This window comes from Delphinapterus leucas, chromosome 10 (genome assembly GCF_059928025.1).
Source record: "Delphinapterus leucas isolate spDelLeu-1000000601 "Yukka" chromosome 10, BTC_Dleu_Yukka2, whole genome shotgun sequence".
NCBI lineage: Eukaryota > Metazoa > Chordata > Mammalia > Artiodactyla > Monodontidae > Delphinapterus > Delphinapterus leucas.
In genome coordinates this window covers 69,527,391-69,547,037 of record NC_143138.1, presented here as the reverse complement: position 1 = coordinate 69,547,037, position 19,647 = coordinate 69,527,391, and the positions used below count along the sequence as shown (strand labels likewise).

Genomic DNA, 19,647 nt, shown 5'->3' with positions numbered 1-19,647 from the left:
TGAAGAGTGAGGATTGTAACCCTTTTTTCTGCTTCCTAGTCCAGGGTCCTTTCAGGCATTTTATAGACTCTAAAAATGGTTGGGTGTGGTCAGCAAAGCTAGAGTGGCCCTTTCAAGAAGGAAAGCACTAAAAAGTATACCTGGTTCCTGTACTTCAGCATGGGTATTGAAAGTATGAGTGTTTGAGGAAAGAAGACGGGCGATTTGTTTGGCATTGATGGTAGGGATATCAAAACTGGTTTTGGTGGTAAGGTGATTGTGCTGTAACCATCATCTAAGGAGGTTGCTGGAGATAACTTTGCTCCTTAAGTAAAAGTTTGAATTTCACTTGACTGGGAGGTAACTGGTATGGGGGGAATGTCTTCAGTATAAAATGTAAAAAACTACTAGAAATTATGCATCTTTTCATTCCCTGAATGAGAAATGACAAGGTCTGTGTTGAAGCTAGAAACCCCAAATTCTTCTCTGTAGCTCACTTTTAAGTGAAATAAAATCTGTCTCTTGACTTTTCAGTAAACTGTTTGTCCAGATAATTACCTCTCTTAGATGGTTTGAATGGATTTATTTAAACTAATGTTACAGTAGAATTACTTCAAATAGCTGTTTTCTTTACGCTGACCATTCTGTTAAAGGGGAAATTCTGCAAAGTAACACAGATCCAATTTTTTTTTAAGGAAAATTGGTTTAATTCTGCTTTTTATTACCTGAAAGTTTAATCTAGCTATTGCCTCTAAGAGAAGTTTGATTAGTAAAGTAGTCAGTAGGGGAAATTATCAGAGGCCCATGGACTTGATTACCATTTAGCATAAGCCTGAAGTGAATCTCATTATATTTCTTTAACAAGTAAAGTTTCCTGTGAAGTTGAAAGTGCAAGATAACACAAATATAAGTGAACCATGATTAACCAAAATTTTTTAAATTAATTTTTATTGGAGTATAGTTGATTTACAATGTTGTGTTGATAAAACAAAATTTAATCGGAGCCTAAAATATCTGGAAATATTTCTATAGTCCATGTGTGGAAGAAATGAAAGCAAATTGTAAAAAAAACAGGTTAATGTTAGGTTTTATTTTGTGAAAATCTAGTAAATTTCTCATGTGTTACTTGGGATCAATACTATAACTTTAACCGCACTATAGTGTCATAGATTGATTTGCTGTAATGATAAGACCTTAAATTGTCAGGAGTGTTTTTTATATTAATTAGAATATTCTTGAGGGAAAAAGTGTACTACTGCTTTTTATTTTAGAAAGATTTTCAACAAGAGGTTGAAACAAAGGTTTCCTTAGTTAAACAGAAGACTCACTTAACCAGGTCATTCCCTTCCTCGGTTAATTGAGGCACTGAATCATCTCAAGGGCCTTACAGTTTCTGATATTGCTAATTAGAAATTCAAGAGCACATCAGTTTGCTTTCAGACCAGAGAAAAGCCTGAAAAGGTCAAGCACAATACTGTGGATATATTAGAAACAGTCCAGAGGAGGAGCTTGGGGAAAGTATTTAAAGGAATAGCTGTATCGGGGAGAAGTGACAGAGGCAGCATAAAGTGATTCTGGGAGTGTTCAGGCCTCTCTTGAGTATATGTTTTGTCTACCTAGTCTTAAAAGTAAAAAGTAGTCTTGTCAGGTCAGCAGGCTATTGAGTTGTTTAGGGATTGTTCTTTAAATAAAAAGTTAATTAGTGTCTGATTGTGTATACAGGTAATTGTACATGATTCTGTAGCTGCTCTTCTGTTGTTTTCTTTTGGAAAATACCACCAAGACACCTGACCCATTTTACTCAAGTTACACCCTCAGATCTAGTTCCACTTAAATCAGTTTTCAGAGTTGAGAGAATATCGAGCTATAACTTTTTCCAGTTCTAAATTGTTTGTTTTGCTTTATATTCTTTTTTTGAGTGGTTTTTCTTGTTGGTTTGTCTTGGCCATTCTTTGTGGCTTGTGGGATCTTAGTTCCCCGACCAGGGATTGAATCCCGGCCCACAGCAGTGAAAGCGTGGAGTCCTAACCACTGGACCACCAGGGAATTCCCTAGGTTTTCTTTATACACTCCCCACACACCCTAGCCCCACCACCCCAAGAGAAAGGTAAAATCTTACAGAGGAAATGCTTATGCCTTCCAGAAGCTTAGCTTTGGTGATTCTCTTGAACCTTTTGGAAGCAGTATATTTTTGTATACTGTGCAAGGACTTTGGGCAGCCACAAGACCCCAATGAGGGTTGTGGAGACTGCAGATTCTGTAGTTATTAAGCAAAAATGATGTTCCCAGCACCTTATTTCTGATTCCCAACTTACAGATGAGGAAACAAGAGTCCCAGAGAAGTTAAGAAATTTGCATAAGAGTCACAAAGGTTATAAGTGACAGGCAGAAGTCAAATCTAGGTCTGTTGAGCTTCAAAACCAATGTTCTTTCTACTCTGCTACAACAATAACATTACTTCATCAATTCACATTCTAGAGCAGTGCTATCCAACAGAACTCTGTGATGATGGAAAGATTCTATATGGGTACTGTCTCGTATAGCAATTGCCAGCCAGCCACATGTGACTGTTGAGCACTTGAAGTGTGGCTGGTGTGACCAAGAAAAAAATTATTTTTAAGTTTATTTAATTTAATCAGTCTGCATTTGAATAGCCATACGAGACCAGTGGCTACCATATTGGACAACAGAGGTCTAAAGCATGGATCCATGCAGAAACACACCCTTTTGTTATGCCATACCTGAACTGAACAAGCACTTGGGAAGCTTTAGATTAGATTTTTATGCCTCTCATTTAGTAATTCCTTTTTAAAATTTACAAATGATTTCTAGATACAAAGGCTGCAGAAGATATCCCTGAGGGTGGCTTTGCCATGGTAACACTCTTCTGCGTGGAATTTAGTTTGCAGACAAGAATTCTATTCTAGGCTTTGCCATTTTACCAACTGTAACCTTGGATAAATCACTTAAACCACTGATCTGACCTGCTTATCTTAAGAGAGCACCATATATGTAAAGGTTTTTTGTCAGGCACTTACAAATATAAAATATTATAGACTTTGTCTCCATCTTGGACTTAAGCCAAATGATCTTCTTAGTGAAAGAATCATAAAGACTTTAATATTATACAGGCTCTCTTATAACCTAGGCCCATAGTGTGCTTCTTTCCATCCCTTCTGATTAGCACCATGACAAGCTGGGAACTCTGTTTACCTTTACAAATATTACATTCAAATGTTGTAAGGGCAATTACTAGACAGCCTGAGGTATGATAAGTTGAATATATATAAATATATGTTAAAGATGAGAAATCTTGGAGGCTACAAATTTTTTAAAACTCTGATCAGTGGGTCATGGTGTGCTGGAACACACAGCCCCCTCCTGGCTAAAATTTTGTAGGATAATGTAATGCTGTTTTAATCTGTGGACACATCTCCCTTAAAAACATTTATGATAGTTTTCATTTTATCTGTGATTAGTTGAAAAATCATAATTCTTTTGCTGTGTAGACATATGCATTACTACCAATCTGCTGATCTTCTGTTTTCATTTGTGAACAGAATCCATTTTGCTAACTGGATTATAAAACCATTCTTGCGAACTCTGAATTTCGAGGAGTTATGGCATAGGCACATCAAAGAAAAACTCCTGTCCAGCAATATGATGTCAGAAAATCTTCCTCCTATAAACACTTAGAAATGCTATATAAAATATTAAATGCATAGTATAGCCTGAAAGGGAATGGGGGCATTTTAATGGGTCAGCATCAAAGTGAAAACTGAAAGCCAAAGTGGGAAGCTTGTGTGCTGACACCAGCTGCCAGATGGTTAAAGGGTTCTTGGGGATAGGGAACGTTCCTTAACATAAGGACCCCATTATAATTACATGGGGTCAGGAGACAAGACCTTGACCCCTCACGAGGTGGCTCATTGGAGCTGAGACGTACATACCAACGTTCACCCAGGTGCCCTAATGAGTTATATATTAATAAATTAGAAGGATATCAGAGATATCCCCACGAACCTAGGGAGATGACAGGCAAGCTAATCTACCTCAGCCTAGGCTACGAGTTAGAGGGAAAATGTCTCCCCTGAAAATTGTAACCATGAGCTCTCTCATGCAGATTTGAGATTCAAGTTATATCATTCATTTGGTATAATTTCTTACCCAGGCCAAAAAATTAACATAAAATTGATCATCAACTGTTGAGTACTCTAGAACATCTGGCAAAAGCAAATACAAAACTTTTCTGGAGAGAAATATTCTTAATCCAGATTGCCCAGGCATCTTATTGACAAGCCTCGTGGTCCAAAATTACTATATGTACAAAGAAATAATTCAGTCAGTAAAAGTTACGATAAAACAAATAGCCAACCCTTCGCAGAAACTTTGGGTAATGAAATGATCAGATAGAGACTTTAATGGATATGAATATCCGATGTAGATTATAAAATAAAATGATAGGTAGATTTGAAAAATAACCAAGTAAAACTTCTAGAAATTAAAATTTTAGTTATTGAAATAAACTCTCTACCTGGACTCAACAGTGAATTTATAACAACTGAAAAGAGAATTGGGGAACTGGAAGAGACATCTGAGAAAATTATCCAGGATGCGTTCCAGAAAGGGAAAAAATGGAAAATTTGAAAGAGAGGATAGGATAGGAAAGTCTTAGAAAGTTTAACATATGACAGAGAAGAATTTCAGAAAGATAAAATATAGAGAGAGGTAATATTTGAAGAGATTATGACTGAGAATTTTCCAGAATCCATGAAAGACAGAAATCTCAGATTTAGGCAGTAAAATAAGGCCCCAAGCAAAGTAAATAGAAATAAATACACACCTGGACAGATGGTAAAACATCAAAGGCAAAGACAGAAGCAACCAAGCTTGAGATTGATTATTTACAAAGAGCACCAGTTTGACAGCATATTTAATTGCAGCTACTGAATTTGAAAGACAGGGGAATAATATATGCAGAGTACTGAGGAAAAAACAAACAATTCAGTAATTCAAGAGAGCAAAATAAAGACATTTTTCAACAATAACAGAACTGTTGTCTCCCCAGACCCTTGTTGTATACACTTCCAAAGCAATACTGTCCAGTATGGTAGCCACTAGTCACATGTGGCTATTGAACACTTGAAATGTGCCTAGTACAAGTGAGTTTTTAATTGTAAATTAATTCTTAATTTAGTTTAATTAATTTAATTTTACCAGTGCAGCTCTAAAGGCTATATAGTTCAGAAATAAGGAAATTGAACACAGAAGTAATGAGATTTAAGCAACAACCATAATGAGCAAAGAAAAGAAGGTACATCAAAATAAGCATTAACTGTATAAAACAATAAAATGACTAGTTTCAGTAGAGGTATTAAAAAGGTGAAGCAGGGCTTCCCTGGTGGCGCAATGGTTGAGAGTCCGCCTGCCGATGCAGGGGACACGAGTTCGTGCCCCGGTCCGGGAAGATCCCACATGCCACGGAGCGGCTAGGCCCATGAGCCATGGCCGCTGAGCCTGCGTGTCCAGAGTCTGTTCTCCGCTATGGGAGAGGCCACAGCAGTGAGAGGCCCGCGTACCGCAAAAAAAAAAAAGTGAAGCAAAAATACTAGACAGCAATAATATAAGATAAAAGCTTTCCAAACATAAAGCATCCCAAGACTGAGAAGAGGGTAAATAAATTGATGAACAACAGACTTTTAAGTCAAGTGATTACCCAAAAGATTCAGGGTAATCACTGCAGAACAAAAAATAGGATGTCTTGATTTTAAGCCAGTATAAGTCAAGATAGGTAAAACATAAATAGAAACCATGGGAAATAGCCCAGTTATAATAAAATGGCAGAAATAAATAAATCAGTATTTAGAACAAATGTTAAGTGAACTGTACTTGCCAGTTAAAAGAGATTCTGAGATTGGATAAAGATACAGAATTTGTCTAAAATGCTGTTTTCAAAAAACTTAAAACTCAAAAACCAGGAAAGGTTGAAAGTAAAGGGATAGAATGATATAAGGTAACTATTAACCAAACAAGGCTGATGTAACTATGTAAATCACACATGATAGATTCTAAGGTAAGAAACATCATCAGGAATAAAAGTTACCACATAATGACAAAAGGAGTAAATAACCTGCAAGGTAAAACAATTCCAGACTGGTATTACCTTGTATTAATATTCGTCAGAATTACATATCAAATGTTTAAAATCCATAATTATAATGGGAGAGTTAAACAGGCCACCTCAGTAATTGACAGATAAGGCAGATAATTTAATAAGGTTATGGGATATTTAAACAACACAGTTAGGCTTGATCTAATGGACACATAAAGAACCCTGCTTCTAGCAGTTCAAGAATTTGCATTTTTTTCAAGTCTGTATAGAATTTTATAAAAAATACCATATGTAGGCTACCCAGCCACAAAAGTTGTAGAGGAAAAAAGAAATCTTTAAGTTGAAGGAAAATATAGATGAGTAGAAATTAATTGCAGAAAGTAGGAATTGCAATAGAACAGTAGAGCAAATCAACAAAACAAAAAACTCTCCCCTATAACTTGATTGATCCAACAACAAAAAAAGAGTAAGGAGAGGCATAATAGGCAATACTAGTAATAATATATACTGTATATATAGAGCAACTAAAGATAGAGAATAAAATAAGAAACCACCGCAAAGAACTTTTTAAAAATAAGAAACCACTATGAAGAACTTTCTGCCTGTAAGTTTAAAACTTGGATTATATGGACAATTTCCTGGAAAAAACACAGTGTAACAAAACTTAGGAATAAATGGACTCAATAAAATAACTGGGTCAGTAGTTTAAAATCTCTTCCATCACATCTTAAAAAATGCTGAGAAGAATGTTCTGTCAGGTTCAGTAAATGGTACTAGAGTAGTTCTCCATATAGCAACCGGCCTCTGAAAAAGCATCCATACGATCTATACATTTCTGATCTTATCACAGGACATTTATCTCCACAGTGAGGAAACTGTGCTTCTATTATCCACTCTTCCTTCAAGCATTTGGTGAGCACCTGCTACAAGAAACATGCCTCACTAAGTATGTTTCTCTTCGAAGGTTCTTTTCCCCAAGATCAATGTCAGGGGTGCTTTGATTTCCACTTCTGTGGGTATCTCTCAGGGTGAACGTGGCAACCTGGAATCTGTTATTTATATGTATGTGTGTGTGTGTGTGTGTGTGTGTGAGACTTAATTATGACATGCCCCAAGGCCATTTTGTAAGGTAGGTTCTGAGCAATTTTTTTAAATCCAAAATTTGGTATGTGAATCGACAAAAAAGTGAAAGCAAGCAAAACTGGTTTTTCTTTGTTACAGCTAGACAGTTCACAGTATAACCTGGTTAATTGAAAATATTAAGATAAAGGTTTGTGGTACCACTAAGCTCTGTAAAATCGATTCTAGCATTTAATGATTTTCTTTTGCAAAAACTATTTTGTCCTTTGTTTTTAAACAAACAAGGTGATTATTTAATTCAGATGCACATCTTAATTCATTAATGTTTATTAAGTATCTTTTGCTAAGCATTTTACCACACGGTATATCATTTTGATTAACAGTATTGTGTACTTTTAAAGAATTTTATGTATGTTTCTAGCTCTGAGATTCTGTTTTATTTTCTTAGAAAATTATAAGCAGAAGTCTTTAAATTGTGTTAGAACTTTTAATGTCAGACCTCTGCCTTTCTGGTAAAGGTCAAGATTCTTAAAGAAATATGCTACTATATTAATCCCAATGCTGCGCATATTTATTCCTGAAACAACCCTGTTAGTGGTAAAAATTAATGATTTAAGATCTGTGATTTGAGACTTACCAGTTGCCAATTTGAATGATTAAGCTCGTTACAGTGAAAATGTGATCCACCAGAGGGATTGTGAGGGTATTTACGTGTTGTTTTTCCTGGTCATTTTTAACAGCAATACTGATTCATGAATTAGAAGTATACAGTCTAGATTTTCTCTTCTCACACCTAACTTTATTCTGTCCTTAGACAAGTTGGTGGTGGTGGTTTTAGCCAGAAGAGAAGCAATTATCTTATTTTGTGTGCATGTTAGACTTGACATCTTTTTACTGAACTATAATCATTTTAACAAGGACAACTCCGTGTTTCCTCCACCCAACACCTTAAGGCATGGATCTCCCACTGAATGCCACTTTTCATTTTAAAATGTTTTCTATAATCCAGAAGTACTTTTGAAAAAAATCAACAAAGCTTCACTCTGTAACCAGCTTAACAACAACAACAGATCACCATAACAAAACAATTGAATATAAAAGTATTATTGCTATTTAATATTTTTAAGAACTTACCTCCAAAAACCTGTGCGAAGTACCCCTTCGTTTCCGTTTCACTTGTAATTTTTCCTTTATATCGGGCATCAGTCTCTTGATATAGAGCATTTTTAATTAAAATTAGATCACTAGAAAAAGCAGGGAGATTCATTTCCATAGCGTTGAAAATGTAGCTGCCAAATGGAAAGTTTTAGTAGGAGAAATACTGTAGTGTGTGTTTGTGTGTGTTTCTTGGTCTCTGCTTGTCCTTTCTCAGTTCAAGGGCAAGACTCCGAACAGTAGAGGTGCTAGGTGGCTGCTGGCATTTGGCGCAAATCTTCAGACTTAAAGCACAGTGCAGGAAATTTCCTTGCAAGAGAAGTTTACAATTTGTCAACTCAGAAAATGTGAGTTCTACGTCGAGACTGAAAGAGGAATTTATGAACAGTTTTTAAAGTTACACAGTTCATTCTTTGTGGTCTTTGAATCCAGCACGCTGCTTCTTACTTAGCCTGAAGAAAGGCAGGCAGTCTTCCCCCATCAGCAGCAGCTGCTGTGGTCGGCATGATTCTGCAATCAGTGAAAGAAGGAGGATCTGTGGCGCTGCCTTAGCCTGGCCTTCTGAACCAAGATAAAGAGCCTTGCTGTTGCCACCTTTGTAGATTGAAGAGGTAAAAACACCATGAAAACAGTGACTTAGACTCTAAGGCTGATCTGGTGACACTGTTAGGTCAGACATATCAAAAATCTTTAATGCTTCCTGTCATAGGCCACCACTTAGTATTCTAGTAGAGCTCCATCAGGTACCTTCTTGTTAACTTCGTGAGCCTGTGAATGTGTCAGAATTTCCAAAGCAGATTCTTTTCATTATGCCTAATTAATTACTGGCTTCGCCCCGCCCCGCCCCGCCCCACCCAAAGTAGTGTTGTCAGGGGAAAAGCAATTTTTATCATTTTTTTTTAATTATAGTGTTATCTTAATTGTAAAGATTTAAAAAGTTAACCATGTATGCTCCACTTATTTCTTTTAGGTAATTAATGTTTTCTCTTTCAAGAACTCAAAAAGGAAAGCAACATTTACTTATAGCTAAGTGGCAGAAACTTCTTACTATGTGTTGTATAGGTTTTCACCTTGTGTTAATATAGGGAAGCACACTGTGGAGGTGAAAAATTGAAACAGAGTAACCACTTGTCCAGGAAGATTTGAAGCCACTCTGGAGTGGGCAGAATAAACCTCAAGACAGCCCTCTGACATTCAGTCCCCCGGAGGGTCCAGGCAGATCTGAGCTACTTGCAAAGTCACTGCTTCTAGGCATGCTCAACTTTTTCTTTTTGTTAGAGGAAGGCATAGGATAAGCATTTGCTACCAACATTTTAAAAATTAGAGCATTTGGGCTTCCCTGGTGGCGCAGCAGTTAAGAATCCACCTGCCAATGTAGGGGACATGGGTTCGAGCCCTGGTCCGGGAAGATCCCACATGCCGCAGAGCAACTAATCCCATGCACCGCAACTACTGAGCCTGCGCTCTAGAGCCCACGAACCACAACTACTGAGCCCACGAGCCACAACTACTGAAGCCCGTGTGCCTAGAGCCTGGGCTCCGCAACAAGAGAAGCCACTGCAATGAGAAGCCTTCGCACCGCAACGAAGAGTAGCCCCTGCTCGCTGCAGCTAGAGAAAGCCTGCGTTCAGCAACGGAGACTCAATGCAGCCAAAAATAAATAAATTAATTAAATTAAAAAAAAAAATTGGGGTATTTTACACACACACATCTGGAGTTCTGCCTTTTCTTGTTATGATAAAATGGCATGTATGGCCACACAGCACCTGCATTCCTGCAAGCACTAACAGTCAGCAGAGCGCTGGGTAGGGCCTGCTCACCGGAGCCTCGCTGATCCATCACACCCTGAGGTCTCTTATACCCGCTTCGGCATTTGCCTTACAACCCTGGCTTGGATAATCTCTTAGTAAATTGGTAGAAAAACATGTAGGAGAGAAGTTAGAGAAAGGAGAGAAAAGAAGTTCCCCCTTTTCTTACACCACTGTCTGACCTGTTTCCCAAACCCCTAAGTGTAGATTTTTAGAAGCCCAGGAAACAGGAACTTGGCTGCATGGAAGCCAAGGGCCATGCTTCCCACCCTTTGTTGTCCCTTGTGATACATAAAAATGATAATATGGATTTGTGTGGGACACTGGGATGAATAGACCACTAGTGGGGGTTGGATGAATCCAACATTTTGGCACACCCATAATCACTTGCAGCTCAGGGGAAGCTCTGCCTTAGGGAGTGGCAAGCACTGTGTGGCAATAGTGGCGAAAGATCCTGACAGCAGAGGTGAAACCCTAGTGTGATTCACTATTTTATTCAGGGTTGCCCATCATTAAAGAATAAAAAGTTTATAAATAGGAATCATCAGTTGTGATATTTTGGGGTTTATTTTCCTAGTCCCCCAAAACATTCAGTGGTCATTTCATGTGTCTGAATCCTATATTGAAATTACAGTGTTAAAAGGGACTTTGGAAGCAGTATTGCTGGTAAATATTTTTGGACTTGATTTAATTTAGAGAGGGGAACCAAATTTAGAAACAAACCAAAGAGCTTGCAAAATAGCATTTTTAATTTCCTGGTCTAAGTCTTTTAATCAGTGTTTACTAAATGGACATTATAATTTAAATTTTAGAAGGTGTGCTCTTTCTCTGCCATGTTAGTGTTCAGTGGTGTTTTAATATGTGTGTTCTTTTGTCCAAAAAAGGTAAGCTGCTGACATAACCCAGTTACACTTACCAGCCTTACTTATAGATTCACAGCATTGCCTCACCTGCCTGTTTGCCACCTACCACAGTCTCCAGTCGTAATCCCAGGTCCGCAATCTTTGTCTCCATACCCCTTTTCCTGTGTGTGTGTGTGTGTGTGTGTGTGTGTGTGTGTGTGTGTTCGTGTTCTAAACCCCACCCCACCTCAGAGACTTTCTCTTCTCTCTCTTTCCCAACCGTTTGATACTGATAAGGAGCCACCAGGCTTATTCTTGTCTTAAAGGAAATGATCTGTCAAGGCATTTGCTTTTTCACTTGTCAGGGCAGGCTTATGTTTGTATCATCTACTCCATTCTTAACAGTACTTTTATAATCAGAAGGGTCTTCCTCATTCTAGGGTAAATATTTTTGGTTATGTTGAAAGTACATTTTCTTGTTTTTGTTCCCCGGTCTAGGGGATCTTTGTGGGTGTCATCTTCATAAATTTTATAATAATTTTATAACTCAACCCCAAAAAGCTTTATCAAACCCCTTTTTCTGCTTGGCACCATACTGAGAAAATTTTCAGCCTCCTCAAATCCTTTTAGAAAGTAGATCAGATCTAAATAATAAATGAATAAAAAGACAACGTGCATGAGAGTGATTCCCAGCTCTGTGACAGTTCACAGAATCTCTAGAAGTCTCAAGGGATTTTATAAAGGCTCCAAATTAATTTGGGTTTCCTTGATCTTGTGTGTGCCATATGCCACTGCAGATGAGAAGCAAAATGAGGTATAACATCAAATCATAATTGGCTCCTGGATCTTCAAACAGGACTCTCTAGGGAAATGGATGTCTTGCCCTTCAGCTTTTTAAAATTTATCAGTATTAAACAATCCAATAACTTTAATTTTTGTCGATTGTATTTTTCATACTTTCAAAAGAAAAGGGCTGTCACTTGAAAAGCAATGGAGAGCTTCCCTGGTGGCTCAGTGGTTAAGAATCCGCCTGCTGATGCAGGGGACATGGGTTCGAGCCCTGATCTGGGAAGATCCTACATGCCGCAGAGCAACTAAGCCCATGCGCCACAACTACTGAGCCTGTGCTCCAGAGCCCACGAGCCACAACTACTGAGCCCACGTGCCTAGAGCCCGTGCTCTGCAACAAGAGAAGCTGCCGCAGTGAGAAGCCCATGCACCGCAGCTAGAGAAAGCCTGCACATAGCAACAAAGACCCAATGCAGCCAAAAATAAGTAAAATAAATAATTTTTTAAGTTATAAAAAGAAAAAAGAAAAGCAATGGAAACGTTTAATTTTGAATATACTTTTCTGCACTTTGCTATTTTTTATGGAAGTACAACATAAAGGTATTTAAATGTCCTGTCACACCCCCTAACTCTTCAGTAACAGCATGACTTACTTGGGACAATGGTTAACAGCCATGATATGTGATGGGTGTCCAATAACTAAATAATTTGCTTTCATATTGATAAAAGCCACTTATAAAGCAGGATGCCATTATTATTTACCATAGCAAAATTATACGGTATTGCCACATCCCTAAATCCTCTGTGGTATAATTAATCAAGATGTTTCAGCAAACAAATTGTTGACAAAAATGTGTTGGGCCTTAGAGTGTAAGTTCTCTTGAGGGAAGAATACTTAGCTTTGGTTTAGAGACAAGGTCTTCCATGGTTTTAGCTATCTGGTGAACTTGTCTGTCTTTCCTCACCAGTGACAGTGACAGGCTTAGTGGCAGCTCCCTGGGCCTCCTTGCCAGTTGCATGCACTGAGCATTTGATATGTTGGCAGACAGAGCTGATTCTTTGATGCGTGTCTGAACCTCTACAGGTCTACTTTTGGCAGAATCGAGTGTGACTCTTATCCTTTACCCATTAAGCTATCATTATGGCTTCCTTATCTTTATTTCTTCTGCAGCATGCCTTTGAAAGTGTTTGGCTCTTTTTTGGCCGTTTACTTGATAATGTACAAGCGTGGAAAGTGTGCATCTTATTTCTAAATTATAGTGTATTTCTTCAAAGGAAAGGGGGTAGGGCTTAAGTAAAGATTTGTCAAAGTAAGTTGACAGCTCGGGTGGACATACTTTGATTACTGATATGGAATTCTTTCTTAAGAGTTTGCTTTGCAAATCCCCTATGAAAACATACTTAAATGCCTCTGCTTAGCCCCCAGTAATATTGTGTGTTCCTCTCTGCGCCTGATGTACTGCATATCATCCTTTTTTCTCATCACTCTTAAGTTGTATGGGATTGTCTGTTAGAGAAATATTGGTATCTTTTGTATTTGGCCTCTTGTATTTTGTGTGTTCTTTAGCCAAGGTCAGATGAGGCATATTTAGAGAAAGGTAGTTGTGTGTGATTGCCATATATGAAGTCTTTTCAGAACCCCAATCCAATTTACTCTATATGTTGGAGCAATTCTTAGCTGCAAGGAACATAACTTAAGAGCCTGTGGTAGATAATGCTTAGCAATTATCTCCTCTGTAACAGGGTTGCTTCTGTGCTTCTTCCATTGGGATGTCAAAGGTAAGTTTAATCTGTCGACTTACATCATATAAAATATTCCAGAATTATCTATTATTTAAGGATATTAACTCTGTTTGAAGCATTGGTAGTGTTTTCAAGTTCTGTGAACAGAAGAGGGGCGATGAAAATGGATTCCAAACACAGGGAACTATTCACAGCAGGCTGACGGCTCAGAAAACAAAAGCAAGCCTGGGCTGCCTCATGGTAGGACGCATGGCCAGATGTGGGGTCAGAGAAACCCCCTTGTGAACAGAGTAGGGAAAAAAAAAATCCATGTTCATGATCTTCATTGATTAAAATGAAACCATTCACTTACTCTGTATATCAGTGTTTTATCTCACTCTACAATGGCAATAAAAAAGCCAATTAAACTTTTATTTCCATTGAAAAGAAACTGTTAAAGTTGTGATTGGCCACGAAGTCTTTTATAGAATGTAATGACCTTAATTCAGGGTGAAACAAAAAATTCGCCATTAAAATAGCTTTCAGTGTACACTGAAAACGATGACATTAATCAAAGAAATTGAAGAAGACACATTGGACTTCCCTGGTGGCACAGTGGTTTAGAATCTGCCTGCCAATACAGGGGACACGGGTTCGAGCCCTGGTCCAGGAAGATCCCACGTGCCGCGGAGCAACTAAGCTCATGCACCACAACTACTGAGCCTGCACTCTAGAACCCGCGAGCCACAACTACTGAGCCCATGTGCCACAACTACTGAAGCCTGCATGCCTAGAATCTGCTCCACAACAAGAGAAGCCACCGCAGTGAGAAGCCCGCACACTGCAACGAAGAGTAGCCCCCTGCTCGCCACAACTAGAGGAAGCCCGCATACAGCAACAAAGACCCAATGCAGCCATAAATAAATAAATAAATAAATAAATTTATAAAAAGAAAAAAAAGATATCCCATGCTCATGGATTGGAAGAATTAATAGCGTTAAAATGTCCATACTACCCACAGCAATCTACAGATTCAGTGCAGTCCCTGTCAAAATTCCAATGACATTTTTCACCAAAATAGAACAAACAATCCTAATATTTGTATGAAACCACAAAGACCCTGAAGAGCCAAAGAAATCTTTTTTTTTTCTTTTTTTTTTGCGGTACATGGGCCTCTCACTGTTGTGGCCCCTCCCATTGCGGAGCACAGGCTCCAGATGCACAGGCTCAGCGGTCACGGCTCACGGGCCGAGCCGCTCCGTGGCATGTGGGATCTCCCCGGACCGGGGCACGAACCCGTGTCCCCTGCATCAACAGGCGGACTCTCAACCACTGCGCCACCAGGGAAGCCCCCCCTTTTTTTTTAATATTTTATTTATTTGGTTACATTGCGTCTTTAAAACGTTTAGGCATGTGAGATCTTTCCTTGCAGCACACAGGCTCTCTAGTTGTGGCGCGCAGGCTCCAGAGCACACGGGCTTAGTTGCCCCACGGCACGTGGGATCTTAGTTCCCTGACCAGGGCTTGAACTCGCGTCCCCTGCTCTGGAAGGTGGATTCTTAACCACTGGACCACCAGGGAAGTGCTGAGCCAAAGTAATTTTGAGAAAGAACAACAAAGCTGGAGGCATTACCCGCCCTGATTTCAAACTATATTATAAAGCTGTAGTAATCAAAACAGTATGGTATTGGCATAAAAACACACATAGGTCAATGGAACAGAATAGAGAGCCCACAAATAAACCCAGGCATGTATGGCCGATTAACTTATGACAGAGAAGCCAAGAATACACAATGGGGAAAGAACAGTCTCTGATAAATGGTATTGGGCGAACTGAGCACACAATGGAATATTACTCAGCCATAAAAAAGAATGAAATCCTTCCATTTGGTTGGCCTTTGAGGGCATTATGCTAAGTGAAATAAGTCAGATGGAAAAAATAATACCGCATGATCCCACTTATATGTGGAATCAAACAAAAATGGAGATCATAGATATAGAGAACAGGTTTGTGGTTGCCTGAGGTGGGTAGGTAAAATGGGCGAGGGAAGTCAGAAGGTACAAATTTCCAGTTATAAATTGAATAAGTCATGTGAATGTAATGTACAGCATGGTGACTATGGTTAATAGTACTGTATTGCATATTTGAATGTAGCTAAGAGAGCGGATCTTAAAAGTTCTCATCACAAGAAAAAAAATTTTTTTGTAACTGTGTATGGTTGATGGATGTTAACTGGCCTTGTAATTATTTTGCAGTATACACAAATATCAAATCATTGCACTGTACACCTGAAACTAATATAATATGTCGTTTATACCTTAATTTTTTTTAAAAAAAAGCTTTTATTAACAGTGGCTTCCTAAATGAATGTGTATTGGTAATATCAATATATGTTAATGTGTATTGATGAAATTCAAATCGTAGTTATAAAAAAGGATTTTTAATTTATTTAAAGTTTCTTGTGCTAGCATTTATATTTTTTATATTCTGTCAGTCTTTTAGTGTATAATTTTTAACTTATTCAATTATTTATACTTTATTCTTCTATGTGTTGCTTTAGTCTTCAAGCATAATTGAAGCCCATTAACTCTTTTGTTTCTACAAAATATTTTACATTATTTCAACTAATGAGGCATTGGGTGTATAGCGGCAGAATTATTGGCCTAGGAATGAGAAGACCTGAGTTCTAGTTATAAGGCTATTTTTCTCTGATTTATTAATGTCATGTAGTCTTTCCATGAGCTTCAGTTTTCCACCCATAAGCATACATAATGAGACTAATGATCCAAACAAAATGACATGGATTTGTCTTTCTTTGCTTCTACCCTGTTAAGTACAACTATAAAAACCAGAAGTAACACGAAAGACAATCAGGAAAACTCTGAACAGTAGAAAGAGGAAGATGATCTGGTGCAGGACCCAGAACTCAAAGAACAACACAGCAGCATGTTGTCTTACAACCCTCCCACCCAACAGAAGAAGGGGACCCAGGCCTGGTGTTTCTTGACCTCCAGTGTAGCAAAGGAGGGTGCCCCAGTTAGGCTCATTCCTCTCCCAGATCAAATGGGAGTCCTGCCAACAATACCAGGTGAGCCCAGCAAAACTGGCAGGAAGGATTGGAAGCCCTACTGACAATAAGTGGCCACTGGGGTAATATGTTCCCTCCTTTTCATGAAGGTGTGGTGGGAGCAGGGGAGGAGTCACATCACAACCAGCCTGGCCTGGGTAGCAGTCTTCATCTCTGAAGGTCAGAGGCTCCCCACTAAAGGCATACCAGATGGCCTAGCCATGGGAAACTTCTCTCACCCCTTCAAGCAACACTGCCTAGGAGTCTACTAAATTCCCACCTCAAGAAATTAGGAAAAGAAGAACAAAATAAAATAAAGCATACAGAAGTAAGGAAGAGCAAAGATGAGAACAGAAAAATCAGTGACATTGAAAAGATGAAAATAGAGAAAAACCAATGAAACAAAAAGTTGGTTCTTTGAGGGCTTCCCTGGTGGCGCAGTGGTTGAGAGTCCGCCTGCCGATGCAGGGGACGCGGGTTCATGCCCCGGTCTGGGAAGATCCCACGTGCCGCAGAGCAGCTGGGCCCATGAGCCATGGCCGCTGAGCCTGTGCATCCGGAGCCTGTGCTCAGCAACGGGAGAGGCCACAACAGTGAGAGGCCCACGTACTGCAAAAAAAAAAAAAAAAAAAGTTCTTTGAAAAAGTCGATAAAATTGATAAACCTTTAGTAATGACTAACAAAAGCAAAAACACGACACAGTTTAGCAATATCAGGAATGAAATAGTGGACGTTGTTACCCCCAAACTGGGTTTGCCTCTTGGTGGGTGTCGAGCCAAAAGACAAAACCAAGCCAAAGATCAGTAGAAGGAAGGATTTATTTTTTGTTTGTTTGTTTTTTGGGGTTTTTTTTTTGCGGTACGTGGGCTTCTCACTGTTGTGGCCTCTCCCGTTGCGGAGCACAGGCTCCGAATGCGCAGGCTCAGCGGCCATGGCTCACGGGCCCAGCCGCTCTGCGGCATGTGGGATCTTCCCGGACCGACCGGGGCACGAACCCGTGTCCCCTGCATCGGCAGGCGGACTCTTAACCACTGCACCACCAGGGAAACCTGGAAGGATTTATTATTACTTGCAGCAATTAAGAACTACTGGGCTTTCCCAAAGCAGGGTTTCCCTGAACAGCAAAATTGGGGGAGTTTTAAGCTAAGGATACATGCATATTCATGAAGGGGCTTGAGTGGTCCACAGAGTCCAAGCTTCTATAGTTGATTGAGGGTCAGAAAAGGTCAACATCATCATTCCTTAGGTTTCAGTTGATCTGGTGGTTGAGCTTTTCAGGCTAGTCTTACCATTGGAAACAGAACAGGGAGTCTAAGACTGATATGTTATCTTTGTTATTGTTACTTCTCTTGCCTGATAATAGCTTATTTCTGCACTCTTTTGTTCCCTTAAGATCGTTAGTTACTGGGACCTGTTCAGGGGCAAGCATGGTGGCCAGGCTTAGAACACAAAATGTCTTAGGCCAAAAATGGCTTCTCTTCTGTCAAGAAAGCTGTGCCTGGTTCTCTTTCTCCTGGGACCTCCTACCGTATCTGGTTACAATGTCACTACACATCCTCTGTAATAAGAGAATGCTATTAACAACTTTATACTCATAAACTTGACAACTTAGAAGAAATGGACCAATTTCTTGAAAAAAACAAACTGCAAAACTCAACCGAGATAAAATAGATAACATGAGTAGTCCTATAGCCATGAAAGAAATTGAATCCATAATTTTAAAGCTCTCAAAAAAGAAATCTCCAGGCCCAGATGGTTTTACTGGAGAATTCAAAGAAGAATTAACACTAATTTTACACAGTTTGTTCCAGAAAACAGAAAAGGAAGGAACTCTTCTCAACTGATTGTGTAAGACCAGTGTTTACTCTAATACCCAAACAAGACAAAGACAGTACAAAAAAAAAGGAGACCACAAACCAGTATCTCTCATGAACTTAGATGAAAAAAATCCTTTACCAAATATTAGCAAAGCCAACAATATATAGAAAAGAAATATAAATTATGCCCAAATGGGCCTTATCCCAAATCTGCAAAGCTTGTTCAATATTAAAAATCAGTCACTCTAATCCACCATATCATAAGTGAAAGGCTGAATGTCTTCCTTCTAAGATTGAAAACAAGACAAGGATATCCATTGTCATCACTGCTATTCAACAGAGCACTAGAAGATCTAGCCACTGCAATAAGGCGAAAAAGAAAAAAGAAGAGGGCTACAGATTGGAAAAGAAGAAATAAAACTGTCTCTATTCACAAATGACATGATTGTCTATGTGTAAACTCCTAGAACTAATAAGTGAGTTTGGTAAGGTCTGAGGATACAAGATCAACACACAAAAATCAATCAGACTTCTACATACTAACAATGAACCTGTGGAAACCCAAGTTAAAAACAATACCATTCATAATCTCTACAAAGAAAATTAAATACTTAGGGTAAACATAACAAAAAATATACAGGGTATATGTGCTGAAAATTACAAAATGAAAGAAATCAAAACCTAAATAAATGGAGAGATGTGCTATATCTGTGCATTGAAGGACTTGACATACTAAAGATGTCAGCTCTTCCCAAGTCCTGTCAAAATCCCAGCAAGGATTTTTTTAGGCATAGACAAACTTATTCTAAAATTTATATGGAAAGACACAGACCCTAGAAGCTAAAACGATCTTGGAAAAAGAAGCATAAAGTGGAGGAATTATTCTTCCCAATATTAAAGCCTATATATAGCTGCAGTAATCAAGATGATGTGGCATTGGTAGAGGGATAAACAAATAAATAGGACAGAATAAAGAATCCAGAAATAGACACACACAAATATGCCCAACTCATATTTGACAAAGGTACAAAAGATCTCTCAATAGAAGAGAGCATTTTCAACAAATAATACTGGAACAGTTGCACCAAAAAGAAAAAAAAGAACCTTAACCTAAACCTTTTTTTCCCCAAAAAAACTTCAAAGTGGATCACCATCTTAAATGTAAAACTATAAACCCTTTAGGGAAAAAACAGGATAAAAATTTTTATTTATTTATTTATTTTATTTATTTTACCTTTGCCTGCTTTGGGTCTTCATTGCTACATGCAGGCATTC

At 38.6% G+C, this 19,647-nt stretch overlaps 1 protein-coding gene and 1 long non-coding RNA gene across 2 annotated transcripts in view; one reads left to right on the top strand and one right to left on the bottom strand.

Annotated features, from left to right (window-relative positions):
• The window catches only part of LOC149748287 (uncharacterized), a 141,230-nt gene extending 130,713 nt beyond the window's left edge, over positions 1-10,517 (bottom strand). Inside the window, exon 1 of the long non-coding RNA XR_016394738.1 lies at positions 8,306-10,517. This is a non-coding gene — a long non-coding RNA (uncharacterized LOC149748287). The remainder of the gene's footprint in view (positions 1-8,305) is intronic.
• The window catches only part of DCP1A (decapping mRNA 1A), a 62,487-nt gene that overhangs the window by 6,095 nt on the left and 36,745 nt on the right, over positions 1-19,647 (top strand). The gene's annotated exons all lie outside the window — the stretch shown is intronic.